Source organism: Triticum urartu, chromosome 6A (assembly GCF_056163025.1).
Source record: "Triticum urartu cultivar PI428250 chromosome 6A, HENAU_Tu73, whole genome shotgun sequence".
In the NCBI taxonomy this organism is placed as follows: domain Eukaryota; kingdom Viridiplantae; phylum Streptophyta; class Magnoliopsida; order Poales; family Poaceae; genus Triticum; species Triticum urartu.
The window spans coordinates 69,109,741-69,115,817 of record NC_141878.1 but is presented as its reverse complement, the minus strand read 5'-3'; the positions used below and the strand labels follow the sequence as shown (position 1 = coordinate 69,115,817).

The window sequence follows — 6,077 nt, the reverse complement described above, 5'->3', positions numbered from 1 at the left end:
CAGCTGCTCTCGATATCTTCGCCCTCCGTTCCGAGCTCGGGATGCGGGAAAATCGGTCTGGCGTGTCAGCCGTGTTTTTTGGAAAATAGGTTTGGAAGTTGGAATACCGTACGACACAGTGCGGCGTACGTGGGCCCTGCGCGTACTGCTATGACGAGGGGCGCGGGTGTAGGCTGGGCCGTAGACCAGACGTTAGTGTTTTTTCTGATCCATGGATCAGATAAGGGCGATGAGGAAAGGGAAGCTGTCTGTCCGGTAGGGTTCGTCACACCTGCGTGTCGTTTGTTCTGCAAACCCCTGGCCTCGCCCCTCCCCCACTCGTGCCCGGCCGCCTACCACCACCCACAGACGCCCCCCTGTCAGCAAACCCGTCGGCGGCGACCGGTGGGGACATTGATTCCGAGGGCGAGGTATCCGGTGACGGCCGTCACTGGCTGAGAGGAACTGGATGCAGTTGACAGGTTAGTAACCTCGGATCCGCAAGAAAGTTCTGAACCGCTAGCTTGTACTGAGCACTTACGGGCAAAAAAATGGCCGCCTACATTGCCATGTGTTTGCCAGGTTCCCACTTCTTGAGGAGTTCGCGGATAGCCGGGAGCAACCAGATCGGGTTCCTCTGGTGGTGGTGGCGAACAACGGGGCAAGGGTTGATGTACCTGCAGGTTCCAATGCTGATTCTGGTTGTGGGCAGCAGATTGGATGCGAGGGCAGCACTCCTGCGCTTGCTGGCGTTCGACGACGATCGGATTCATCCCCGACAAGGCCTGCACAGTGAACTGACAGAGTCAACCCCCAGGTGCCTTGTTGGATGAAAAGGTATGAAAAGAATGATTCGCACGCGCCGATGAAAACAATGATTCACGCGGGTGGGGAAAATTCAGACATGAGGAAGATGATTTCTGGTATGGTTCAGAAAGTATAGTGTTTAGTAGATGAATTTCGACAGCTGAACCATATGCATTAATTGGATGTTCAAAAATCGTATAACTGTTTTGAATGACCACATTATCCGCGGTAGCATAATTGTTGTACATAAAAACATCCATTAAGGAAGAAAGGGTAAAAAAATTGAACAAAGTATTGCCTGTCCCGTTATTTGGCAGATTAAGGTTGGGGAGTACGCCACCAGACCGGACACCGTGTCCATCCCGAATTAGTGCTATGGAGCAGTTGATTCGCAAATACGCAGAGGAACCAACTAAAAGTGTGATAAGACCTGAAATTGGCTTTAGCCAATCCGGAGCTGTTTGAAGGTTAGCTGTGATTTTTGACAAAGCCTATCTGGTTCTCTTGTGACATGGACACACTAAACAGTTTGTGTTGCCGTTCAGGCATGTTTGAGCATGCAAAGGCGTCACTGACTACGCTTGGTGTGGAAGGTGACGTCGCGGGTAAGTACATTTACATCAAACACATTTACATGTGTGAAACCGAGATACCTTTGGCTACAAGATTGATGTTGGTCAACTTGCTCCGATTTGATAATGCCAGGAGATGCCCCCCGTGGATTTGGAGGCAATTTCTGCAGAGCTGGGAACAGGGAATTCGTCGAGGCGTGACTGGGGGAGAAGTACCCCACATCGATTGGGCTGTGCCAAGTGGAACCTTCTGAACATGACATTGGCAAGTTCTACCTCGGCATGATAGGGTGCGGCGAGAACATTCTAAAGAAGTAAGAATAACATAATCACACACCATACCCAAGCGTGTATTCTTTTGTAAATACCACCCTTGACTTGCTTATCTGGGAACCCGAAAAAATGTACAGGAAATGGTTCAAGCATTATCATCCAATACTAGCAGTGGGTTCTGGTCAAGACCTGAAGGATGAGCTAACCCCTGGTGGCGAATTGACACTGAATTTGTGGAGATGCATACAACGGATGCTAAGCGAGAAGGAGATCATGTACAGAGGGTAGTTAGATAGATTCAGAGGGATATTCGACCCTCATTTTGTGGTACACGTCATTGCTTAATTGCAGATTGTGACTGTTATGTTGCTGTATGTAAAATCATGATGGTTTTGTACATGGTCTGGGTGCAGGTGGAGCTTTGTAAGGATGGTGAAGCAAAAGACTGGGAGTACATCTACATGATGATGGACTGTAAAAAGATGGGCTACAGAATCGACTGGCTTAAAAAGGTACGCGAAATGTCTTCAGAATAATACCTAACACTTTGCAATAAGATGTTTGCTATCTGGCTTACTTATTCTGGTTCTTGACAAACAACTTTCAGTTCATGTTTCCGGTTAATTACATGGATTGCTAGTCACTGTACATCCTGGACAAGGGTACGAAAGTTGTGATGGGGCTTGATCCAACTGAGACAGATGGGTCAGATGAGACGAAGATCAAGCACGAGCCCTTGGCAAGGAAGTTTCAGCAAAGCTTCTGCACCCTGTTCAATGACGTTTATGGTGTTGGATTGGTAGACAGCTGGGTGGTCTTTTATGTACCTGCTGGTGGCGCAGCACGAGCCATGTAGCAGGTGCGTGAGATTCCGCAAAAGATACCTTGCTGGTAGATTGAGCGGCCTTACCACAGTTTACACACTTTAAAACTCGTATTGACTGTCGTGTTTTGATTGCAGGGAAAACAGTAGTATATATGCCATGCACTACATCCTGGATTTCACCGGTCTGTACCTGTGAAGGACACTTACTCAGGTAAAAAAAATGAGGCGACTACCCGATTCCTAAGTTACTTTGAACATGGTAAGACTGTCAAAATGGAAAAAGAAAAACTAACTCTTTCACAAACAATGTCTGTTTGCCACAGGGTCAGATTGAGCATCTACGAAAGAAGATTGCATACGAGATAGTGGCCACGAAGGGTAACAAAGGAGAACTCCCGGACTTCCTGTACCAGGAGATTGTTGATTGATGACGAATCAGAAGTACCTGCAGTCTGTGTGCAGCCCGTCGAGATATTTTGGCTGTGCGTCCTCTTTGTCGGTAGATGTGGAGGTTTAATAGGGAAGCCATGATAGGGTGCGGCAATAACATTCGAAATTAGATTGTAAGTTTGGGGACCTATGGACATGCGTTGTTTTAATTATGTGGACCTGTACTTAAGTATGTGGAACTGGGTGAACTACGGTGGTGTTTGGTTCTCTAGTCCTACGACTTTTTTTTAGTCCCAACTAAAAAGTCCCTAGTCTCTAAAAAGCTTCTTTTTGTTTGTTTCCAGAGATTAAAAAGTCCCTAGTCCATTTCTAGAGGTTATTAAATGACCATGTTGCCCTTACTATAGAAAAATAACAATCAAACAACACTATGGGATGACGGGCCAATGGATGCATGGAGGGGTATTGTTAGAAAAATCCCAAAAAGACTCTTTTTGAGAGTTTTCTTCATTTAGTCCCAAATACCTAGTTTAGTCCCTGAAAAGTCCCTCCTGTTTGATAAAAAAGTCTTTAAGAGAGATTTTTTGTAGTCCCTACACAAAAAAATCCCTGAAAACAAACACCCCCAACGTCGAGGTAATAAGTTGTGATGACTGAACTATTTGCTTGGAAAGTGTTGTGTGGGACGAACTGAACTATTAGTGGCAAAATTAGACAGTGCTTGTGCGTGCATGAATTTAGGTAGTACGTATAGCTCTGGAAAGGAAAAAAGGCACATGTGTCTCGGCCAGAATGGTTGTTGGGTGTTCGCGAACAATTTCTGAATGGGAATACTTTGTTTTTGTCATTCTAGTTTTTGCCAACTTTGCTTATGCCACTTTAGAATTTGAGATTTCACTTTTGCCACTCTTAGCTTTTGACAATACATCACAAATGCCATTTCGTGACAAAAACGATAATTTTTTATTTCACTTTTGCCACTCTTAGCTTTTGACATGTATGACAATTGCCACTCTAAATTTTTTGCTTTTGCCGCGGAATGGCAAGTGATATATTGTCAAAAGCTAAGAATGGCAAAAGTGAAATGTCAAATTCTAGAGTGGCATAAGCAAAATTGGCAAAAACTAGAGTGGCAAAAACAAACTTTTCCCTTTCTGGATTGTATATTCGTGCATGCAAAAAGTTTTTTTTTTTTGTTCAAAGCGGGCTCGAGCATTGGCAGTTGAGGCATAAGCAAAAGGAACAAAAATGTTTTGGAAGAAATGAATATACTTGGTTCGGGACAAAATGTGTTTAGGGGATTATAGATTTGAATGAAAAGAGAATTGACAACATATCTATGACTAAGAGCCTGTTCGGCAGTCATCTAGCTTCTTAAAATATGGGAGCCGACAGAGCGCCACTTTGACGACTCTAGAAAAATAGGCTACGGCGCTGCTCCGCTCCGGCCGCTCCAGGAGCTGAGCCATGGAGCGGAGAGCTGCCGAACAAGGCCTAAGAGTTCATGAAGAAGGGGGTTGTGACCGACTCGCGTTCTTCTTTGAAGCAGTAAGCTGTGATATGAATCTAAAGTTTTTGTTATGAGGACTCGGTGCACCCACGTAAACGATGGTGGCACGGATGAGATAATCAGTGACCTGATGAGAAGCAGATACGGGGCAGACCCGTCGAGAGGGGTGTGCGAACGGTGCGATCGCACAGGGCCCCCAAAATCAGGGGGCCCTAACCGAAGAAAAAAACTAGGAAAGCCGATCAAGTTTTGTATGTTGGCTGGCACGCTGCCTGGGTAGACCGATCCGATTGAACAAAATAAAACTGTCTCCGGACGCAAGCGGTGGATGCACGTGAGTGGGTTCATGGGCCCTCACTAGCAGGCCCCATTTGCCAAATACGTGTGCTCCTACTTCCGGCCTATATGCAGAAAATCAGCTAAAAAAGCAAGGCAGACCAGTTACAGCGAGGCGTGCGTGCGTCTCCAGTCTCCACGAGTTCACGATATGTACTTTTTTTTGCATGGTAATATCTACTATCGTTATTCTCATGTCAAATCCAATGTAATCCCTACTACTCCCTCCGTTCCTAAATATAAGTCTTTGTAGAGATTTCACTATGAACTACATACGGAGCAAAATGAATGAATCTACATTCTAAAATGCATCTATATACATCCGTATGTGGTCCATAGTGGAATCTCTATAAAGGCTTATGTTTAGAAACAAAGAAAGTAGTATATTAGTATAATTCCGTTCTAACAAAAAATAATAGGGTTATATACTTTGTGCTACCATATTTCATTCAAAGGAGTCAACAGATTGGCTACATTAACACCTGGAAATAATGCCATGGAGAAAAATAATTATAAAGATATAATTGAAGATTTTATTTGAAAAAATAGAAAGATTATCCTTTTCAACATAACATGAGATCACTATATAATTTTGTTACTACACTCTTTTTGCATTATTGCTTCTATATGTTAAATAATGCATGAGATAATATATATTTGAAGTTATACAACTAAGAGAAACTACATTTTAAAAGAATTATGTAGTTTTACAGTTTTCTCGAAAAAAAATTAGGGCCTATTTTACGTTTCGCACCGGGGCCTTAAATTTCTGAAGACGGCCTTGATACGAGGATGGGGGATGGGGGAAAATTGAGCAGCTGGGTGTGTTAAGTAGAGGGGGGCGTGAGCTGGTAGATGCATTTATGATGGGGGGTGGCCGGTGGGCATTTGTGCAGCTGTCGGCGTGAGACAGCTCGGGTGGGCTCAGGAAATAGGATGAGCCGTGCGCCCTGATTCTGGTCCGGACGCACAGTGTTTCGCCCGTGACAATCAATGCGTCCTCTGTCGATCCTATTTCTAAAGGAATAGGATGACAAAATACAGCTCTAGGCGTGCATCCTCAGGCGAACGGAAGACCACGATATCGGGATCATCTGAGCCTGTGCTCAGAAACTGATTTTCGGTACAAGAGCCTATAACCAATTACAACACGCTATACAATATTTCAACACTATGCATCAACTACATGCTGATCCGGGTCGCAGCGACCTAGAACCAGACGGAAGGATTCCAGCAGACAAGGGCGATCGGATTCGATCAAGTTATCTACAAGCCTTTTCCCCTCCGGATTGCCTTCAAACCAGTCGGCCACGAGCGCGGCGAAAACGAGGACGAACCAGCCGCCGACGAGCGCAGCCAGGAGCCCTCCGAGGTCCACCATGAT

General features: G+C 45.0%; 1 long non-coding RNA gene across 2 annotated transcripts; it reads left to right on the top strand.

The window, feature by feature from the left end:
• The first annotated feature begins 220 nt into the window (after positions 1-220).
• On the top strand, positions 221-3,157 carry LOC125526586 (uncharacterized). Of its 2 annotated transcripts, none has more exons than XR_015607296.1 (10): positions 221-461; positions 562-902; positions 1,104-1,253; positions 1,332-1,391; positions 1,492-1,672; positions 1,769-1,958; positions 2,045-2,143; positions 2,239-2,490; positions 2,593-2,668; positions 2,781-3,157. It is a non-coding gene; the product is annotated as an uncharacterized LOC125526586 (long non-coding RNA). The 2 variants fall into 2 exon arrangements; XR_015607295.1 differs by having other exon boundaries at positions 224-461; positions 562-816; positions 2,781-3,153.
• Positions 3,158-6,077: the final 2,920 nt, after the last annotated feature.